This window comes from Rhodnius prolixus, unplaced genomic scaffold (assembly GCF_049639745.1).
Source record: "Rhodnius prolixus isolate KJV_2025 unplaced genomic scaffold, Rpr scaffold_6, whole genome shotgun sequence".
Lineage (NCBI taxonomy): Eukaryota > Metazoa > Arthropoda > Insecta > Hemiptera > Reduviidae > Rhodnius > Rhodnius prolixus.
The window spans coordinates 18,388,544-18,409,542 of NW_027411634.1; the positions used below are offsets into that span (position 1 = coordinate 18,388,544).

The window sequence follows — 20,999 nt, forward strand, 5'->3', positions numbered from 1 at the left end:
ATAATTCAGACATACTGAAAGAGAAAGAGACATTTCTTCTCCTCCTTTTACAGTATCCATAAGAGCTGTTAAACCATCTACAGGGCGGAACACCCAGTAGAGATTTTTTTTCTAACTTTTGGTGCCTTATAAGAAGGCAGAAATCCAGATTTAGTTGGCATGGAGCATGGTCTAGCCTAGGCCAAGACTTCCCTCTTGCAGAAGCTAATGGTTGAACTTGTTCTAGTGACAAGCTGACCCAAAATAAATTAGTACTTCAATATGGGCCGTAGATGGAAAGGAAACTGTGTCTCGAGTCTTGTTTGGGCTTAAGAGCAAATACGCACCCATTAAAAAAGGGCACTCAATAGAAATCTCCCATATCGTTCTAAAAGCAGTCCCAATCTTTCCTATTCAAGAAACAAACAAAGTCAAGGAAATGTAAGGGTGAAACGAAATCATGAAGAGAGAATCTACTTGCTACCATGGTGAGCCAATGGTTGCAAGTTGACAATTTCTGTTGAGAGCAACGTGTTTAATATACCTCATATACCTCTTTCACAAATGTTTTAGTCCTTACTAAAAAGACCTTACTTTAAAAAAAGTCCTTACCAATGAGAGCAAACTAATCTAAGCCAAGCATCTCACTTATATTTAGATACCACGTGTAACTGCAGCTACTCTGTACATTAAAAGTGTGGTAACTCCAGACAGCTACAAGAAATATCACTACAGCGGATGCGGGGGGCACTACTTATATTTTGAGCCTTGGCAACACTGAATGTTGTCAGGTGCTATCTGACGTTTCCACTTGAAAGTTTGACATTTTTGACCATAACCTTCTTCAGAACGTTTTGTTATTTGAGCGCGATTTGTGTTGCTTACATTCACTTGAAAATTGTGTCTCAGCGAAAAAATGGAATTAACTCGTGAAAATTTTCGTGCAATGATTTATTACGACTTTCGACGTGGATTATCAAGACAGGAGTGCATCGATCAACTTATTTCCACTTTTGGCGATAAAGCACCATCCTTTGCCACTGTGAAACGCTGGTATAACGAATTCAATCGTGGTCGTCGTTCGTTCACCGCCGGAAGTCGTGAAGGTCGTCCAAAATCAGTTGTTGTGTCAGAAAACATTGATGCTGTGCAAAAACTAATAATGCAAGATCGTCATGTGACATACTGGTGAGATTGAGGCAACCTTAGGCATTAGTTCCACCAGCATAGATAAAATATTGCATGATCATTTAGCCGTGAAAAAGGTTTGTTCTCGTTGGATCCCACATAATCTGATAAAATCTTAAAAAGATGCTCGTGTCGATTGGTGCAAACAAATGCTTAAGAAATACAATGGCGGTGCTTCAAAAGACGTACATATAAGATGGTAACAGGTGACGAATCATAGACATATGCGTATGAGCCGGAAACTAAACAGCAGTCGACTGTATGGGTGTTTCAAGATGAACCAAATCCAACAAAAGTTGTTCGCGCTCGAAGCACTTCGAAACAAATGGTCGCCTGTTTTTTCGGAAAAACTGGTCATATGGCAACAGTGCCTTTAGAGGAACGTAGAACGGTTAATTCTGAATGGTACACAACCATTTGTTTGCCGGAAGTCTTCGATGAAATAAGGTAAACAAACAAGCTCCGTCGGATCATTCTTCATCAAGACAATGCCAGCTGTCACACATCTCGTCTAACAACCGACTATTTGAGCACTCAAAAAATCTAATTAATGGGTCATCCACCGTACAATCCTGATTTGGCACCAAATGACTTCTTTTTGTTTCCGAACGTCAAGAATAAATTACGTGGACAACGATTTTCGTCGGCAGAAGAAGCCGTTGATGCATTCAAAAACCATGTTTTGGAGGTGTCTCAAGTGGAATGGAAAAAATGCTTTGACAAGTGGTTCGAACGCATGCAGAAGTGTGTAGATCATAAAGGAGAATATTTTGAAAAACAATAAAGTCATTTTCAATGACAAATTACTGTTTTTTTATTATTAGGCTCAAAATATAAGTAGTGCCACTCGTATTACTTACAATAAAAATATCTATAACAATCGATTAAAAGGTAATTTTTCTGCAACCATGTAGGGAAGTTCTCATTACTCAATTAAAATCAGCTGTGTAATGCCCAACTTCCCACACTAGTGGGGAAAAATTCCCATTAGTGTCGCTTTCCTCACTAGTGAGTGGAAAAACTTTATTGTGCTTCCTTGATATAAGAAGTTTTGTTATTAACATAAATATTTTCTGTAAAACTTTAATAAGCTTATTTAAATTTATTTTATTTAAATAATTAAAAAACGAATATTAAAAAATAAAATAAAAATTGAAAAGAATATAGAAATAAAAATAATACTTTAATAAATAATTAGATATTTTTAATTATAACAGTTAAAAAGGTTATAGTGTTACCTTATAGAAATTTAAAATGGATTCTTGTGATTCCTGTTTAGAAAACACTCCTCCCAAGAAACAGCAGAAAATGTAATAAGTAATGTAAATACGTAAGTAATGTAAATAATTGTAATATAACAATAAATGTTTATAATAAATAAATTACTTTTTGTAGACTGTAAAAATGAAATTTTTAATTTTTTTAGGTAATAAATCTAATGGTTGCAGAAAAAATATAATATTTAACTCTAGTGTAAAGTATTTTCCTCACACTCGGCAATTTGCACTTGCACTCGCATCGCTTCGCTCGCTCGTGCGTGCAAACCCTGCCTCGCGTGAGGAAAAGTACTACTTTCCGCGCTTGTTAAATAAATAACTATTTTTTTTTTCTGTAATTAATGAGGACATTCTGCTGGATTATGGTTTCTGAAACTTCTAAAAAATATAGAATATTTTTGTTCTAAAAAAAATTAACTTTGCCACCTCTTTACAATGTAACCAGTTTTAAGACCAACCAAAACGTTTAATCAAGCTTTTCATTAATTACAGTAATTATTATGGTAAGCGAAAATAATTTATGTTTTTATAAGCTTGTAAAAAGAAAAGAGATACACAATATTCTTTTAAATATAATTTTTATAAAAAGCCGCTTATTCTCCTAAATATCATTCTTTTTAATAATAAAATATTTTTGAAGAGCTGTTAACTTCTCCAGAGTACTTTTTAATTAAAATATTTATGATTATACTACAACTTAGAAAAGTAAACAACTTCTGAGATCCAAAGAGAGAAAACGAGACGAGAGATGTAATTATTTTTACGCTAAGCCAAGTATCTCGGATATATTTAGATTCCACGTGTCTTCTTTTAAATGTGGTCTATACTTTTTTAAACGTTTGGTAGTTAGATGTTAAGCCCTGCCTAAAAAAAAAAGTGGGCGATTATTTTACATTTAAACATCAAAAATGTTTTGTTTTTCTTTTAAAGGATTAACTTTGATTAGTTTATAATCTGTTTGCAGGAAACTTTATAATATGGTTTTAAATAAATCTTTTTTTCAATGGAGACTGAATTCAGTAATTGATTCGGGAATGCTGAAGCTTAATGCATAACTTGAGAAGTCCCTGAACTTGTTAAAGATTATAATTTTGATAAAATGTATTTAGTATAACTGAAATTGCAGTAAGAATAGAATTTTTAAAGATATTGTTAAAATTAGCCCGTTACACTTCGGGTACTAAGTAAAATTGGAAACAGCATCTCCATGTAAACATTTTTAAGCACGTAATTTCTTGATAGTAGTGCATAGTTTAAGACTCGTTCGAACGACTTTCATTCGGAGGTATGGCTATTTAAATAACGAGACTGATGCTGCTACAGAAGAACTATGCATGCGCCAAATCTTAACGACCGACAGCTGTGCAGAGTAAAGCCTTCTCTTTCGATTGCCAGCGTCTCACGGTGTTTCTAGAGAAATCTGTCTGACCGGAACCGTCGTTTGTGTAAGAGGTGTTAGTTTGGTTTGGCCGAAAACATGATACTATACATGTAGTAGAGCAACGAATTGTCGTGAAATTTCACATCAAAACTGGGTAAAACCGCTACTGAAACTTATCTTTTATTAAAAGAAGTTTATGGCGATGAATGTTTATCAAGTGCGCAAGTTTTTTGAGTGGTTCAAGCGTTTCCAAGATGGTCACCCTTCCACGTCCAAAACGGATGAAAATATCGATTATAATTAATCAACATTACTACCGTGAGGTGCTTGCTCAACTCCGTGAAAGAGTAAGGGGAAAAAACGACCCGATTTGTGGAAGAACAAATCATGGGTTCTCACATCAAGACAACGCGCCGGCTCACACTACATTGACGTTTCTAGCCAAGTTTTAGGCCATCCGCCCTATTCGCCTGACCTGGCCCCATGTGATTTTTATATCTATTCCCCAAAGTCAAATCTGCATTAAAAGGAACAGGATTTCAGTTCGTTGAAGCTGTGAAAGAAAAAGCGGCACGCGTCATGCAGGAGCTCACAGAAAAAGACTTCCAGCACTGTTTCGAACATTTGGTAAATTCGCATGGAGCGTTGTAGGGATAGGGGAGGGGTGTATATTGAAGGTGATAATAACTAAGTATGTATAAATTTAAAATAAAATGTTTTACAGCAATAGTCTCGATATTTAATAGCCACACCTCGTATACTCGAACCTGGCATCTCGGCACCAATCCTTTATCTGGAAGAGATTAGTTCTTTTTTGCATCGTCTGCCAAGGTCATTCGCGCCTTGCAATTAATTATACTTAATTTTTAAGGTCGATTAGTTCTCTATGAAATTTATGTAAGTTACGAAATATCTAACCATAACTCTTTCTAAAAATTAAAATTAAAAAAAAATGTAAACACTTTTTCGTACTCAGAGAAAGCTCTAAATAACAAATTGGCAATTAATGCCCAAAATTTAGGGATAAGAGAAAATAAAAATTTGATTTGATGGTATTATTTTTGGTGCTACTATTACTCAAAAGTAATAATAAAATATTCTTAACTGGTTAGATATAGTCAACTGATTTCTGTTAACTGATTCGAGCAATAGTCTCGTTATTTAATAGCCACACCTCGTAAGTTCCCTTTTTATTGGGACTGTTCCTTAAGATAATGTGTTTCATTGGAACTCCAGATGTTTAGGCTTCTAAGAATGTTTCCATGTAAAAAATAATATCAGTAATTTGTTGAGAGATTTTCAAATCATTTATAGTCTAAAGAGTGATTAACTCCAATTTCAATAGTATCAGCCGCAATATTAGCAAGTTGGAAATACTAATTTGAATTTGAGAGTTCCTCGCTCGGGACTTTGTTAGATCAGTTTGCCAAACTGAAAAGTTTTGGCCAAGAGACATTTTATGATCATTAAATGCCTTAAGTGCAGATTTGATCAAGAGAAAGTGTTATGCATTTTGTATTACTGTGTTCATAATACAATTGTTGGCTAAAGAAATTTCTGGCTACGTACCTGACCAACAATTTGGAAACCCTGTAACAATTTGAGGTGCTTTTGATGATTGATTATCAACTCGAATTTTTTTTAAAGAAAAAATTTCTACTTATCATTTTTTAAATTCTTTAAAGTAGTAAACGCTTCTTTTTTACTGAAATATTTATTTATTTAACAAGTGTGGAAAGTGGTGCTTTTCCTCACACTCGAGTTAAATATTATATTTTTTCTGCAACCATTAGGGTTATTAACTAAAAAAAAAACTAAACAGGAATCACTAGAATCCATTTTAAATTTCTATAAGGTAACACTATAACCTTTTTAACTGTTATAATTAAAAATATCTAATTATTTATTAAAGTATTATTTTTATTTCTATGTTCTTTTCAATTTTTATTTTATTTTTTAATATTCGTTTTTTAATTATTTAAATAAAATAAATTTAAATAAGCTTATTAGAGTTTTACAAAAAATATTTATGTTAATAACAAAACTTCTTATATCAAGGAAGCACAATAAAGATTTTCCACTCACTTGTGCGGAAAGTGACACTAATGGGAATTTCCCCCCACTAGTGTGGGAAGTTGGGCATTACACAGCTGATTTTAATTGAGTAATGAGAACTTCCCTACATGGTTGCAGAAAAAATTAATTTAACTCCTTTTGAAGCAAATAATCATATAAACAAACAAAATAAAATAAAGTTAGAATATATGGTGTAAGATTTTCACTTATTCTTTTTTGTCTCAAATAATTTTTTTTTTTTTTAATCATTTATTTAGTTACAATCAACGCATTTTGCGTTATAAGCAACAATGATAACAATAAATAACATTCACACATATCAGAGTGGAGAAGTTACCCAGTGGTAACACTCCAAAAACAATTTACTTTCTACTGACTATCTTCATCAGAGAGGAGATCGCGAGGCCACTATCTTTTAAAACGTCTAGAAGTGTTGTCTGGAAATGTTCTTGAAGATAGATGTTGTACCAGTGGATTGTGATGTGTTTGAATGTTAAGATGGAATTTTCTGTAACGTGTTACAGCCACTTGTGTTGCACGAAAGGAATGTTCAAGTCTGTGTGAATGGTTTGATTGGTGACGTAGAAAGGAGCGTTTACTATAGAGCGAAGAATTTTAGACTGCAAGGACTGGATCCTTTGCAGATTTGAGCGTTTGGTTGAACCTCACAGTTCGATGCCATAAGCCCAGACTGGCTTTAGTATACGAGGTGTGTTCAAAAAGTAACGGGAATTTTTAAATTTCGCGGGTTTGGAGAGTCTGATTGTAAAAAATTTTTTTTTATTATGTTGGTACACATGCCCCTGAAGTACGATAAAATTTTCAGTAATATTCATTGTTTACTTCTTAAGTGGCAGCCGTTAAGGTTAGACGTGTTTTTCGAGCTTGGCGATTTTTGTTTGTTAAAAAAAATGGATCAAAGAATTTGTATTAAATTTTGCGTAAAAAATGAAATAAAGTGTGTGAAATGTTAATAAAGGCATATGGTGAGTCTGCTATGAGTAAAACAAGGATTTACGAGTGGTATAAGCGTTTCCAAGATGGCCGCGAAAACGTTGAAGATGACGAACGACCTGGACGTCCAAGCACATCAACAACCGATGAAAACGTGAAAAAAGTGAAAGAAATGGTTATGAACGATCGCCGAATCACAATCAGAGAAGTCGCTGATGATGTTGCCATATCAATTGGCTCATGCCATGAAATTTTTTCGGATGTTTTGGGTATGAAACGTGTGGCAGCAAAATTTGTTCCAAAATTGTTGAATTTCGAACAAAAACAGCGGAGAATGGAAGTTGCTCAAGAGTCACTCAATGAAGTCGACAACGATGCGGATCTACTGAAACGTGTTATAACAGGTGACGAAACATGGGTTTACGGATATGATGTCGAAACTAAGGCTCAATCGTCCCAGTGGAGGCATTCTGGATCGCCAAGACCGAAAAAGGCTCGACAAGTGCGGTCGAATGTGAAGGTTATGCTCACTGTGTTCTTCGATTTTAATGGCATAGTGCATCATGAATTCTTGCCACAAGGTCAAACAATCAATAAGGAGTACTACCTACAAGTTCAACGCCGTTTGCGTGAAGCAATCCGAAAAAAACGCCCGGATTTGTGGCAAAACAATTCATGGATTTTGCACCACGATAATGCACCTGCTCACACTTCATTGCTTGTTCGTGAATTTTTGGCCAAAAACAAAACTTTAACGATGCCCCAGCCTCCATATCCGCCAGACATGGCTCCATGTGACTTTTTTCTATTTCCAAACATAAAGAGAACATTAAAAGGCCGTCGTTTTACAAGCATAGATGACATTAAAAGCGAATCGCTGAAAGAGCTGAAAGCTATCACAAAGATCGAGTTTCAGAAGTGTTTCGAGGATTGGAAAAAGCGCTGGCACAAGTGTATTGTATGCGAAGGGGACTACTTTGAAGGCGACAATATTAATGTAGATGAATAAATAAATATTTTTTTCAAAAAACGAAAATTCCCGTTACTTTTTGAACACACCTCGTACTTACATATATAAGTCTTTTGTTGTCCAGAGTGAGTTTTGATCTGTTGTCGAGTAGTCTTTTCAGTTGTCGGAAGCGTCTGTTGAGTTCTGTTCTCTTAAGTCGTGTATGAGGATTCCATGTAAGTCTTCTGTCAAGGTAAAGCCCAAGGTAGCGGACTACGTTGACTACTGGTAAAGGAATAAGATTGTAAAAGACAGGAGGAAGGTAATATTTTGAGATTTAGTTTCGTTCAGTTTGATAGCCCATTTTTTCAACCAATTTTCTAAGGAGGTGAGGTGAGACTGAAGGTTTCTGTGAGCTATTATTGGATCTTTGTCAGTAGATAAGATGACAGTATCATCAGCATAGGTGAGAAGAGTAGTTTGATGATGAGTAGGTATGTCTGAGGAGTAGACTGTTTACAGAATGGGGCCTAGTATGCTGCCTTGCGGAACTCCAGCGTGATAAATTTAAAATCAGAATATTTCATTATTCCAAATATGGTTTTAATGTTGAGAAGACATAATTGAGATGGCAGTGCCACCTTTGACCTTGTTAATTCTAAAGTCAACAATTACTTTTTGAATTATTTCACACGATGATTATTAAAATTTATTTAAAAAAATTAGTCAAAATTTGGCATTAAATAGCTGTACTATTGTTAAAAGATAATTATAGTTGTGTTATAAGCACTTTAAACTGAGAAATAGTGACTTGACTCAGGTATTCATTGCTACGGGAGAGGTTAGATTATTGATCGCTAGGATGGAGACGTTCCATGACAATGAAGCTGCCAAGTGTTCCCAATGTAGCAATAACCCGAGGGAAATCTTGGTAAATCTCTAAGTGACGTTCACTTGACAAATATATATACTGGAGGTAAACGTTTCACTTCCATTATATACTCGTACATGGCAGGAAAACTTGTTCGAGTATAGCAGATAATAATTATGCTAGGAGTAACAACAATAATTGAAAGCGTTTTCAGATTACATTCACCACTTTAAGTTTAATTTAACCAGGTTAAATGTTATAAGATTTGTAGAAAGTAGAAAGTGTACTGGAACAAATTAAATATTTAAGCCTCAACTATAAAAGACTTAGATCATTAATTGTTGATCTAAAGATCTCGAAGAATGGTTCTCGCTTATGTCTGTTAATTAAAATGTTACAGTTTAAGAAAAAATAAAACAATCTTCATTACTTAAAACATCACTTCACATTATCGCCTTCAAAATAACTTCTTTCTGAAGCCACACAGCGCTGGAGACGTTTCTTACACTCCTCATAGCAGTGCTTGAACTCCGATACTGGAATAGCCTTCAGCTGGTTGGTTATAGCCGTTTGAATGTTTTCGACTGTCCCAAAATGAGTTCCCTTGAGGTGATTTTTCAACTTCAGGAAGAGACAAAAGTCACAAGGACTCAAGTCAGGCGAATAAGGAGGCTGAGGAGCCACAGGAATGTTTTTACTGGCCAAAAACTCTGTTTATTGAAATTGCTGTGTGACAAGGAGCATTATCGTGATGCAACACCCACTTGTTCTTGATGTTTGGTCTTACACGAATGACCCTTTTCTCGAAGTTTTTCAAGAACCTCTCGGTAAAAGTGTTGATTGGCCGTTTGACCTTGAGGTAGAAACTCTTTGTGGACGATTCCGTGGATATCGAAAAAACAAATCAACATGCATATGATCTTCGACTTCGCCATCCTTGCTTTTTGGGCCTTGGAGAGGTTGAAGTGTGTCAATCCACGCTCTGGCGTTTGGTTTCTGGGTTGTACTCAAACACCAGTAAAAACATTCCTGAGGCTCCTCAGCCTCTTTATTCGCCTGACTTGAGTCCTTGTGACTTTTTTCTCTTCCCGAAGTTGAAAAAATCACCTCAAGGGAACTCATTTTGGGACAGTCGAAAACATTCAAACGGCTGTATCCGACCAGCCGAAGACTATTCCAGAATCGGAGTTCTAGCACTGCTATGAGGAGTGGTAGAAACGTCTCCAGCGCTGTGTGGCTTCAGAAGGAAGTTATTTTGAAGGTGACAATATAGAATTGTAATTCTTTTTGAATAAAAAAAAATTAAAAAAAATCAGTCTCATTACTTAATTTACAGACCTTGTAGCTAGTCCTTCAGACATCTTCGACGTTTTACCAAAAATGCGAACGCTTGGCAATGTCATCGGGAGCTCCAAAGGATAAAGAAGAAACTGCAACTACTTTGTGCTCAAGAAGAAGTACATTGATTGTAATGTTAGCCAATTGTAGACGACTGGAGCGTATAGATTTACTGAGATTCTTATCATAGTTTGCAGCAGCTTGTATGGGACATTTTAATAGTTAACCTTATTTTTGTCTTAAAAAGTTTACACCGCTTACCTGATGTCAGAATGAAGGAGGGTATGGCGGTGACATCACCAGGGCTGATCTGACCAGTCTGTTGCCTGACCTCTCCTCGACCTCGTCCATGTACCCCCGCCAGTCTCCAGTTCTACTCCACATCCGCCTAAAAAACATAAATGATTAATAAAACTTTCAAATTTGAAGATGCAGTTTCTCTTATATCCAGGGTGTCCATTTTAAGACGGCTCAAATGTATTTCATGCTTAAACGGTTGATCTGAGCAAAATATGGTAGAGGAAAACATTTGTTGCACGTGTCACTTCTAGTTTCAGAATATGTGACTTGATTTTAGATTCCTGCCCGCCTACGCGGCTGAAGTGCGACCAAAAGTGAGGGTTTGCCGTTGCATCATCATCTGCCTCCTCAGATAGAGAGAGCAGTTGATAACCTCCTGGCTAACCTGGCTTGCGAGCCAGAGGAGGCACCTTTGAAGGCACAGTACATGTTGCACAAGTTGAGTAAAGTGCATTATTTGATAAATTAAGGAATAAGTTTGATCCTTTACATTTACATGAAAGATATTGATCACTTAAATATGTGGCAGGAGGTTTCCAATTTTTTTGGCAATTAAATGCAACTCTCCCAAAATTACCTAATAATTATTAAACCTTCTTGTTTGTAACAGATGTAAAATTAATTTTTAGCCATTTTGTGTATGCTTGAGAACATCTAAAGCTCTTAACACTCGGAAAACGACTTATTTCCCGATATTAAGAAAAATACTAGCTTTACTGCCTTGGCAATATTTTTAGTAGAAAGGGGATGAAAAAATACATAAAAATGACCTATCGTGTGCTCTTCTTTCTCTTTGATAACATGTTAAAAAATTGAAGTATGATTAATAAATACCAGATTTTGAAGATATCGAATTGCGGTTTCCGGTTTCTTTCATGACTTTTTGTACTCTTTAAAACTGTGAACATGAAAATGGGAGTCAACTGCAAACCCTCACTTTTGGTCGCGCTTCGGCCGCATATGCGGGGCAGCAATCTAAAATCAAGTCACATATTCTGAAACTAGAGGTGACGTGCAACAAATTTTTCCTCTACCATTTTTCGCTCAGATCAACCGTTTAAGCATGAAATGCATTTTAGCCGTCTTAAAATGAACACCCTGTATATCTTTTATACAGCTTTCTATAATTAAAACAAATAGAAACTGCCAGCTGCTTAACTCTAAGCCAAGGCTAGAGCTAGCGTATCCACTAAGAATGTATTTAGTTTTGTTGAAAAAAAAAGTTCACATAAGTTCGACTTCTCAGACCAAAGGAGGAGCTATCTTTGGTATGTAGTAACCGTCAAAAACCACTATTTGGATACAACTAGGCAATTATATGAAGCAGAATTCCAAGCAGAAGTTTTAGCTATTGTTGAATATGTCTCGGAGATCTTGAAACATTTACACGGTAGGGCTGTCATTTCTCCGATAGTCAGGCGACAATGAAAGCCATCAGTACCTTTCAAGACTCTATTTAGTCCTTATACTGCGTGCAATGAACTGCTCGGCTAGATTCTAGCCAACCTACGGTGTTAATCAGAACGGAAGCGCCACTCCGAAGCTGCTTTGAGCATTGGTCTTGCTTTTGATTGACGGAGAAAGTCACAATTAGAGCTTCACGAGTCGCAGTGACCTTCTCGCTATCTTATATATTCCACTCGAAGAGAAAGTAATTTTTAAAAATTAATAACAATTTTAAACAAATTTATAAATAGCGTCAAGTTGTAAGTAAAACAATGTTGTTATTCAGCTATTTTCTTTAACGATACATAAACTAGGAAAAAAATTGATAGAGTGCTCCTTTTACACAGTTACCAATGTGACAGACAGCTTATTGGCTGAAATGTCATCTCCAGACTGACTTTATAGCGCCGCCAGCTTGAGTACACAACTCTAAAATATAAAAATCTAACAACTTCTCGAAGATCTTCTTTCAATTTTACACTAACAATATATTTTGTAATGTAGTTTTATATATAAGTATGTTTCAGCACATAGAGGCAAGCGTTTTTAGATTTTAATAAAATATATGAGTTATATCTCGTTGGTTATTAATATTAAATAGCAATTACAAGCATACCAGGGGAGGGATTAGCTATGTGGTTAGCGTACTCGATTCCCACGCGGAGGTCCCGGGTTCGAATCCAGCTGCTAACCCTTAGATTTTCTCTTCCTAGGAGCTTCTTACAGCTCACTGTCCGGTGATGGACAGTGTTGTCTGTAACGAGAGAACACTGTCCGGAGGCCGGCAGTGCACTGAAAAAAGCTCCGAGCGCTAATAACCTCAGCTGTTGATGCGCTAAAAAAAAAAAAAAAAAAAAAATACAAGCATACCTGGATATTCAGTAAAAACTAGATGAGAAGCACATTTTGGAATTTATCTAAATACTAGGACACAAATCTAACTGATAATGTTCCTTTCCTACTTAGCATTTTTAGTAAAAGATTGTTTCACCTTAATGTTACTTAAAAATGAATTTATGGTACCGACCTTAATAATGATAAATAACTCAAGATGTATGTATATCTCAATTTAACACTATACATAAAAAGGAAACTAGAAATTGTGACATAAGTTATGGCATTCTTAAACGGATTGATTAGGGGATTTTCTTCTTAATATGGATTGAATATAGGATCTTAAGTCACTGAACACAACTTCCCGGCCAGCCTAAGACCTGTTGATACATTGCACGGACCCGTTATTCGCCTATAGAGTCCGATATTGAGTAAAACAGACTGATACAATAAAACCTTATTGCTTTATACCTTCCTATAACCATCAAGAAGTTCGATCGATTCAAATTATCGATATTAAAATTTCAACGAAATTTCAAAATTGATAATATACACATTTTTCGTTGAGTTAGTTCGATTGTTGAAGCAATCAAATTGCTGCGTCCTTAATGGGCCATTTTGGGTTCCTGGTTAAAATTCTTTCTGCATATTATAGTTTCACCAGATATCTTTATATAAAGTTAAAGTCCATTTTTTTTGGAGAGTTAGTAACGAGATAGAGGCTATCAACATTGATCACTGATTACTTAAGAGATGTAAGAAGAATAGAATTAACCATCTCCTGTAAAATCAGTGTTTGAAAAAGTTAAAAGGTTTCACCAAACGATCATTATTTTAGATGAGGATATGACGTAACATTAAAATAACAAACACCTCTACAATATTTGGAAAAATTTCATTAAATGAGATTTCTCCATATTAACATAACAACATGACAGACTTACTTCTTCTGACATACGATGTACATATTCAGAAAAATAAGGAAAAACACAAAATCTTCATTGGTTTTACAGGAACTGCCTTATTTTCGGTTTCTAACATTGTATTTTTAAGCCAATCGTATAATCTCCTTAACAAAAACTTACAGTTTAAAATGTTAAGTATAAGGGTTGATTAAACGCCAAAAGGTACACAAATCAGCGAGTACCCAACATTTCATTAATACTTCATTAATATTTAAGTAATTCTACTGCATTAATTTTCATTAATAAGTTATTTTTTAGAATTTATTAGATGTCACAGACCCTTATGCTGGCCACTTCATTCATAATATTTTTTTGTTATAATTATGATAAATCACATATACGTACATGCATGTTAAAGTAGAAAAAGACAAAGTTAGAGTAGGCTACTGTCTTGAATTCGTCTTACCGAAATATTCGTGAGCACAAATAACACACAGTTATAACAAGTAGATTATTCAACAACAATTATTGTAAACGTTTGTTTACCTATTATTATAAACGTTTGACTACTTCATAAAATAACAATTACTTTAATCGAAGAATGAACTTAAACCGACGATTTTTATTTAAAAATAAAAATAAATAAATAAAATAAACAAAATCATTAATGTATGTTGGTGTGAGCATTTTCTAAAAAAGGTTTTGAATTTTTTAGCCTCATATTTTTTTTTTTTATATTTTTTATAACGTTTTTCTTTTAAACCTGTAATTAGTAGTTTGATTATTATAAATAACTAGATATTACAGTCAATCTACAGTGCTACTTGAACATATATTTTGTAGACGAAAATGGCCAGCATAAGGGTCTGTGACATCTAATAAATTCTAAAAAATAACTTATTAATGAAAATTAATGCAGTAGAATTACTTAAAGATTAATGAAGTATTAATGAAATGTTGGGTACTCGCTGATTTGTGTACCTTTTGGCGTTTAATCAACCCTTATACTTAACATTTTAAACTGTAAGTTTTTGTTAAGAAGATTTTTGTACCTATTGGACAGATTTTCATTTTTGTCTATTTGGAATGTTACATATCTGCTTTACAGATTTTTTTAAAATTTGGGATAAGCAATTCTATCATTATAACCTGTAGGTGGTAAGTCGGAACCATAACTACCACTGGAGAGATCTTTTTAAAGATTGATTATAGTTGCGGTGCCCCAGACCATCCTCAATAACAATTTTTTTGAAAAAGCGTTTTGAATAATATAGGAAGGTATTTGTACGTAAATAGCAAAATTAAACTGCGATTTCAGTACTTCCTTTTAAGAGGAGTAAGAAAAATAAATTGCGATTGCAGTACTTCTCCCTAAAAGGCAAAGAGGCAAAGATTTTTTAATCGACAATTCATTGATTTAAATCGGTTCACTCATTGATAATTTAAACGATTGCAGTGCTTCCTCTTAGTAGATGCAAGAGCATGATAGCACTTCACAGCAACGTAGAGGAGCTTTAACCACTTATTCGAGCTGAATTTTATCAAAATCGGGCTAACCGTTATAGAAATATTGGTAATAATAGTTTTAGAAAGGGCCTTATTTGGGTGGGGCGAACTCCCCTCCTTATGAGACACTGCGTCGAGACTTTTAAAGTGTAAATCTGTACAAAATTTCAATTCGAATCACACTTCATTCATGAAAATTGGTTCACGTGTCGATAATTTGAAACGATTGCTATACTTCCCCTTAACAAGTGTAAGAGCTGATCGCCGCTTTAATGTTACGTAGGGCAGCCCTAACCCTATCATCCTACCAAATTTTATCAAAATCGGGCCAAGATTTACAGAGTAATTAGTAATAATAATTTTGGAGGGGGCCTTACATTAAGGGGGCTAACTCCTCTCCCATTCGATGTACAGGGTCGAGACCCCCAAAAGGCACATCTACATAAAATTCCGAAACGAATGACGCCTCATTCATGAAAATCGGTTCACGCGTTTAGGCGCTACGTTGTTTACAAAAAAGGTAACAAGAACAAGAACATTTTTTGAAAAAGCCGTTTTTGCTCATTTTCGGCAACTTTTTTCTCGAAAACTATTAGATCTGGGTTGTTGCAAAAAAATTACATCTATAAAGGAGGGTTGCCCTTTATTTTAAAGAAAATTTGGGAATTTTATCTTTTGTAGAAAAAGAGAAAAAAATTGTCAAAGTTGGGTGTTTTTCAACGTTACGCTTTTTCGTGCAGTTTTTGTCGATCAACCCTTATACAACTGTCCTACCGGACAGTTTTAATATCCACATTTGATTGCTAGTTTTGGTTGTTGAGATTCAGAAAAAAAGGGGAAAATACTAAATATTCATTACTTTTACAGGAACTTCCTTGTTTTCGGTTTCTAACATTGTATTTTTATGCCAAGCGTACATTATATCGTACATAACAGGTAGGCTAGTTTTCGATTGTACAGATCAGAAAGATGGGAAAAAAATACAAAATCTAAATTTGTTGTCCTTGATTTTTGATTTTAACGTTGAATTTTTATACCATGCATATATTTTACAAAATTAGTTCGGCAGGTTTTGAATGAAGTGTATCAGAAAAAAGGAAAAATTGCTAAATCTTCATTACTTTTACTTTTTTTTTTTTTTCCTTATCCCGCGACAAAGGCGTTAAGCCATTTTCTGTCTGGCAGCCCAATATCTTTCATATGGCGTATTCATGCCCCGCAGTGCCGGGCACTCGTTCAAATGGTTAAAAATCATTACGCCGTCATTGCACAATGGGCCTATCTTGTGGAGGTGTGCTTGTAGATAGTCGTGCCCTGTAACTTTACTTTTACTGGAAAGTATGCGATTATGTAACAGTTCGATTGAGATTTATAAAAACACTAACTAGTCACTCAATCTATTATAACAAATCTAGCAATTATATTATATTATGACTAGTAAATTATATTATGACTAATTAGCAATTATATAGAATATTATGACTAAAACACTGACTAAAAGGTTAAACTATCGCTTTCAAGTCAACTAAACTTTACTAGGAAGTATGGTTTCTGGAGGTGATAGAATTAATTGTTTAGAAAGGCACAATCGGAAAGGCAGTAAGTTTGGAAGTGAAAATCAAGCTGAGAATGGTTGTTGTAAGCTTGGAAGAAGATGGAGGAAGTGCAGTAACTCTGCTTTGCCGTCCTTAAACAGTTTTCGTGCCCTATCAATAACCGGCAGATGGTGTATTATCTTCACAAGACGTTGATAAATGAGCCAACCTTGTTAGTTTGGACTGTGACCTGATTTACTAGACTTTACAAACAGTTTTCAGTGAGTAGGGTAGCTTTTATGAAATCATCTCGATGAACTATTGTTTATTCAAACAGAACTGAAGTATGATACTGAATTTCTTAGAAATTAATTGGCTATCGGCTGCTTAAGAGTAAAAAATATGAACTAAAACTGAAAACAAAACAATATCTCGACGTTTAATATTGAAGAAGTCGTTTTGTTCGGTTAGGTTGCGTTGCAAGGATGAAGGTTAAGGCTTGAAGAATGTTGCAGTGCGTAGCTACAGGGAAGCAACTGGAAGCAACGTTTTCGGGCCCCCTAAAGCCGGGGGCCCCTTTAAACATTTATATCTTTACTGTTTATATTACAAAAAATCATATATTTAATTAACTTTTTTTTTGATTATAAATATTGTTTAGAAGTATTAAAATATCGAATACATTCTATTATTTAAAATTAAATTATAACTACAAAACAATAATAAGCAGGCTGAGAGCGAACCACGCTGTGTGCGGATCGTATCTACACAGGATCAACAAAAGGTCCCTCTCCTCTTTGCGTAGATTGCAATGAGGAGGAGGATTTCAAACATATAATAATGATATGTCCACGTTATGTGGTAGAAAGGAAACGAATGTTTGACGATATATAGAGGTATTTAGATGCACCATTTCGCTACGAAGACATAATATTCTCCACCAACATCTTTGTGCTTAAATCTGTAGCAGAGCTAGCAATGAAATATGAATGTATTTAAAAGTTATAGCCGATTAGAATGAATGGAAGAAAATGATTAGAGAAGGATTACGTGATTTTAATTTCGGTTAAGCTACAAGGATGGCAGGTATATAGAGTACTGATCCATCCATTACTTATAGTATATTTAAATACTCGTAGTTGTATATAGTAGAGGGATGAATGTGTGAAGCGAATGTATCTATAAGTAAGAATGGAGAGTGAGTGATATTCTAGTGATAAGCACCTAGACCAAGGGTCGGCAACCCGAGGCTCGCGAGCCACATTCGGCTCTTTTATCCAAATTGTGTGGCTCTTCAGCCTGTCCAAAATATATTGTATATTTTAATTTTATTGAAACGAATGAAAATACCATTTCTTAAAGGTATTTTTTAAAAAATAATTTTAAATGTGATAGGTTGAAATTGAATAGAATTATATTAAAATAAAGTACGTAATTATATGAAACTGCCGACTTTTCATTTAAACACAGGTTTAGTTATTTATTTGTTTATTTAATGTGCAATATGTAAAAATAAATATATAAAACATTTAAATGTTATTGAATATCATAAAATAATAATTTGCGAATACAAATGATCTACAGAGTTATTTACACTATCATCCTTGCGGCTCTTGGTAAGATTTATTAAAATTATTTAAGGAAAAATGGCTCTCTGCTTAAAATAGGTTGCCGACCCCTGACCTAGACGATGCTGGCTGTATGGCGAAAGCCAATGCCAAAATAAGAAAACAAAACAAAAAACCCTCATCTATTGGTTTCTCGTCTGAAATATTTAGCATTGATTGCTATTGAGAATAAAGAAGCAAGTCAATTAAACACGAAGACTCTAATTGACAAATTTGCGGCTGCAAAATCTAGACAAAGAATCAATTAAATAACTTTTTATACTTTGTTTACATACAAATATGTTTTGTTTTTTTATTTGCAATCAGTTTTCTTTTAAACGTTTAATCCTCGGATTTAAATGTAATTTAAAATCCTCAAATATTTATGTGTAAATGTTTCATTTAATATAATACCTACTTCATTCTCTGCTCTTCAGTTAAAAAATAATTTTCCTTTGTATGAACAGTTGAAATAAAAGAAATGTTAGTAGGGGCCCCGTAGTTAGAATTTGCTTATGGGCCTAAAAAAATCTAGTTACGCCACTGATTGTAAAATAATAACAGTTATTATTTTTGTATAATATAATTATAATTATTTTGTTATAAGTTTCCAGTGAACTTCCGGCCTCCAAACAGGTAATACTGTAAAAAGTTCCAAAGAGAAGAAAATTTAAGATCAAGTAACTGATTCAGAAGTTGCTGAATATAATAATGAATTTTCTCCCCAATCTTACGCACAAAAGTTAGCTTTGGGCCTCAACAACAACAACAACAACAACTAAAAACAATCTCCAGGCATTGGACTGAGAAAAATTTCAGAGTTGATTCAAGAGTTAGGGATCTGAAACCATACGGTAGCAATGGAGGAGCGCCATGTTACCCCCTCTTGGACCTGAAATAACTTTACAAAATTAACTAATTTGCATTTTGGTAAATTTGAAATTATTTCAAGAAAAACCATACTAACGGACGGGCTATTTTAAGTAAAAAACGATTTTTAATTTGTTACCTTTATATCAGGAAAAAAATAATTTAATCAATATTTAATATTATATTCTTAAATGGAAAAAAAGTTAAGAAAATTGAATGATAACATGTGTAAATCATACCATTAAATCTAGGTATTCCCTGGAGGTGCTATGAACTAGTGGTATTTGGAAGGGGCTGTAAGGAGGAGAATAATGATGACTTGATAATAATATAAAACAAAAATTGATGTTAACTCACACTTACAACCATTTCTTACAAACAAATTTAAACGCCGAACGTTTCAGTTACAATTCTTATCACTTTAGAAAAAATCTATTCACCACTTCTCTTAGAAATACCTTTTATCAAATTTTTGAGAAAACTTTTCAAGTAAAAGTTGTAAATTTTATGTATTCAATTACTATATAAAGTTTAAGTAAAATCATAAGAGCCATTTACGAGAATCTATCAAATCAAAATACTGAAAAATCTATTCGGGAAGTGACACTTTAATCAACCGATGTTTTGAAATGCGGTACCACATTTGATTTAAAGTCGAGCCTCCCATAAAGAACACTCTCACTAGGCGACCACCTCCATTTACGGGCCAGTTTTTGGATTTCCCCGTTTTAACCCTATAGACTTTTTATATAAAAGAACCTCCGTCTAACGGGTCACTCTACATAGCGACCGCGGATATTGATTTGGGGGAACGGATTATAATGTTTCACCTCCCACCAACGACCACCTTATTTATTAAAAGTTCGTTTGACGCGGTGATCAAAAGAATTAGCCCCTCTCAAATTTTTGTTTTTTCTTTCTGGTTTTTCCTAAAGTTTCCTATATAAGCTCCATACATCTTGTACCATTTTAATCATTTTTCAATATTACTTTGGACGAACAATATTATTTTTTCCGATATGTCTCTCAAAAGTAAGTGGTTAACTCTAGAAGAGAAAATAAATGTGTTGGGAGATTTTGCAAAAACCAAATCGAGCCATCGTCAACTTACCGAAAGGTTTGTTCTATTTTTCTAATAATAGATGATAGTATGATGATAATTTTACCATAAATTATTATTGTTATGAATAAATGTGATGATTATTATAAAGATTATTAATTAAGTCAATAATATATAGTTTTTTGATAAATTTTTTGGATAATTAAGAAAAACCTGATGCATATCATATAGCTAAATAATTATGCACTTTTATTAAATCTATTAATAATAAACAATTTTTAAATAGATGATTTTTGGTGAATATCGAGGTGCGGTCTTGAATAAAAATAACTTTTTTGCTTTATACCAACGTTTCGGTAATTTTTACTACCTTCTTCAGGGTATTATAAAAAAAATGTTTGTGAAGTTCAATGTAGAGCTACGAGTATATCATCATAACTGTTGTTCAACAGTCATAACATTCAACAGTTATGATGATATACTCGTAGCTCTACATTGAACTTCACAAACTTTTTTATAATACCCTGAAGAAGGTAGTAAAAATTACCGAAACGTTGGTACAAAGCAAAAAAGTTGTTTTTATTTATGACCGCACCTCGATATTCACCAAAAATCATCCATCAACTACGGTCGAAAAAACCATAACCATCTTTTAAATAGATGTTTGGAAAAAAGAACCCATATTTTTTCATTATGAAACTTGCCTACCTCCTTCTAACGGCCACCTCCAAACAGCGGCCACTTTGCCTTCCCCCGCCAGTGTCCGTTATTGAGAGCTTCGACTGTATATTACTACTCAATGATACAATATACTGTAATGAGAGAGTTGTTATCTTACCTCTGACCAGTGTAGACGTATTTTATGTGCTCTCTTGAATTTTTGTTTTTTTTTGTTGGTTTGAAGTTAATTTTTTGTAATATTT

The 20,999-nt window shown here is 34.1% G+C and overlaps 1 protein-coding gene across 4 annotated transcripts in view; it reads right to left on the reverse strand.

Annotated features, from left to right (window-relative positions):
- rho-5 (rhomboid-5) overlaps positions 1-20,999 on the reverse strand; it is a 319,932-nt gene that overhangs the window by 217,962 nt on the left and 80,971 nt on the right. For all 4 annotated transcript variants that reach the window (XM_074141083.1, XM_074141082.1, XM_074141084.1 and 1 more), the window contains one exon: positions 10,275-10,401. The gene's annotated coding sequence lies outside the window, so the exon portion shown is untranslated. The remainder of the gene's footprint in view (positions 1-10,274; positions 10,402-20,999) is intronic.